The sequence below is a fragment of the Galeopterus variegatus genome, unplaced genomic scaffold, assembly GCF_000696425.1.
Source record: "Galeopterus variegatus unplaced genomic scaffold, G_variegatus-3.0.2 Scaffold3617, whole genome shotgun sequence".
Taxonomy (NCBI): Eukaryota; Metazoa; Chordata; class Mammalia; order Dermoptera; family Cynocephalidae; genus Galeopterus; species Galeopterus variegatus.
In genome coordinates this window covers 180434-183248 of record NW_007729728.1, presented here as the reverse complement: position 1 = coordinate 183248, position 2815 = coordinate 180434, and positions in this window count along the sequence as shown.

Genomic DNA, 2815 nt, shown 5'->3' with positions numbered 1-2815 from the left:
CCGAGGGTTGCGATCCCGTTGCCGGTCCCCGGTCCGGTACGGGCGCGACACTGAGGGTTGCGATCCGTTGCCGGACACGGAAAAAGACAAAAGACAAAAAAAAAAAATGATGACAATAACAACTGGCAGAACTGAGACCCGAGGGTGTCCAGTGCTTTGCATGTGCTGTGGATCAAATGTTCCCCCAAAACTCACTGAAGCGTGATCCCCCTCATAACAGTGTTAGAGGGAGGGAAATGTGACTGCAGCAGTGTTGAGGGGTAGGGCTTTTAAGAGGTGATTGTATCGTGACGACTGTGCCCTCTTGAATGGATTAATCCACTTTGATGTAATGGGTTAATGGTTGAGTGGGTTGTCACAGGAGTGGCACGTGTAGCTTTATAAGAAGAGCAAGTGAGCACATTAAAGAGCTCTTCCCGTTCTCGCCATGTGATAGCCTGGTCACCACAGGACCCTGTAGAAAGTCCCCACCCAGAAGAAGGCCCGCTCCCTACACTGTGGACTCCCCAGCCTCCAAAACTGTAAGAAATAAATTGCATTTCTTTATAAATTACCCTGCTTCAGGTATTCTGTTATAAGCAACAGAAAACAGACTAATAGAGCATGTTCTATCTCCTCTAATCCTCACGGCCTGTGACACCAGGTCTGCTATAGTCCCATTTTACAGATGGGAAACTACAGCATGAGGAATTTAGCAATTGTACACTGGCATGCAGCTAAAAATGGTAGAGATATTCACTCTAGGCTCCAGGGAAGATGTTCTTAATGACATCAGGAGACCAACGTGAGAATGGCCACAGACCTCACCTGCCTGATGTCCTTGGCCCCTGCCTCTGGGCTTCTCTCCCCTTGTCTTTCCAACAAAGGCAGTTCTGACCAGGTGTCTCTAAGGCCCTGTCTTAGTCAGCTCAGGCTGCTACAACAAACACAACAGACTGGGTGGCTTAAACAACAAACATTTATTTCTCACAGTTCTGGAGGCTGGAAGTTCAAAACCAGGGTGCTGGCATAGGCAGGTCTGGTGAGGGTCTGCTTCTGGGTTCACAGACAGCAGCTTTTTGCCACATGGTGGAAAGAGATGGTCTCTCTCATGCTTGACACAAAAAGGATTATGCAAAGCAACATGAATGCAATGAGAAGCCCTAAGGGACTGCACCTCAGCAACTCCTCTGTTAGTAGGAGAAAACTGGGTACAGCCCAACTCAAAGTTAGCTTCTGATTTTTATTGTAAAGACAAGGAAGTTTTGCAAGAAAAATCAGTTGATTTAATCATTTAAAAAGAACACAAAGACATGGGCGACATGACGAAAGTTATCCATGGCTAAGTATAGTTTAAACAATGGAACACAGTAACATCATTAAAACTAACAGCATGACATTCCAAAGTACATTTTGTGAAAAGTTAAGTTGATCAAACTGTGATCATTATCTATTTTACAATATAACCTCTCTTTAAACCATTTAAGCAAAAGTTACATTCTTATGATTAAATCTAAGTATAATTGTCTCTAGTTTCCACCAGCAAACAGCTTGACCTTAGCAAACATTTTTTCACATTTTTCCCTACAGCAATTCTTTCAAATCTCTTAACAAGATCAGTATGACAACCACCTGTTAGCTCTAAAGTCATTAAGTATACAATCGCATACCTAAACAGTGATTAGAGTTGATTCAATGGGCTATTGCCCCCTAGCTGTAGACTGTTGTCTCCTAACCAAGGACTTTTGTCCCATACATGCATTACCTAAAAACCCTCTTCTAAGAATCAACTGAGAATCAACATTTACTTGATTAGAATTGATTAGATGGGCTTTTATCCCACTAGCTATGGGCTCTTGCCCCCTAGCTAAGGACTTTTGTTCTATAAGTGTTTTAGCTAAAGAGCCCTGTCTAAAAATCAAACGAGAATCAAGATTTTTAACCCTCTACAAGGCCCCACCTCCTAATACCACCACATTGGGGATCAGGGCTTCACATATGAATTGGTGGGGACACAGGCATTCAGTCCACAACAAGTCCCTTCCCACTAACTCACCTGGGACTCTAATTTTTCTGGGGGGAGTGGTGGATGGGGAGGAGGAAAGAAGATGATTGACAGAGAGGATAAAGGAAATAAGAGAATGGGCAGCACTAACTCCGGTGGAGCAAGGCAAACCACACCCTCATTTCCACCTTTGTGCACCTGTGCCTGGGGCCATTTCTATTCTGAGCACTGAGCCACCCACACCCCAGCACACACAGAGCCAGAGGGAGCCTGGGCTCTGCCACCCTCGGGGTGGTCCTCACTGTGCTGCTCTCACTCTGAAGACCTGGCATCTTTCAGATTTCCCTTGGGCGGGGAGGGGTGCCACCCTCCAGAAGCTCCCAGCAGAGCCTGGGAGCTGTGCCAAGCCCTCCTGCCTGGCTCTGCCATGCCTCCTAGCCCAGGAAAAGAATCCCAGCCTCAGCAGGGTCTCCCCATGCAGGTAAGAAATGGCTAAGAAGGGCCGAGCCCGTGGCGCACTTGGGAGAGTGCAGCCGCCGCGGGTTTGGATCCTATATGGGGATGGCCGGTGCGACGCGCTCACTGGCTGAGTGTGGTGCGGCCGGTCACAAGAAGGACAAAAAAATAAAATAAAATAAATGGCTAAGAAAATGTCACCTTGACACTTAGAAACACAGCATAATATCTAATCTGCCCCTCAGTTTCCTTCCAGGGGCCCAGGTCTTGTGCTGCTCCTGCCTGCTACACACCAATGCCTAGGACTTACAGAAAAGGTTAACAGAGAGAGCCCAGCCCACACCCAGCCTCCCCAGGGCCACTTACTCCCTGGTC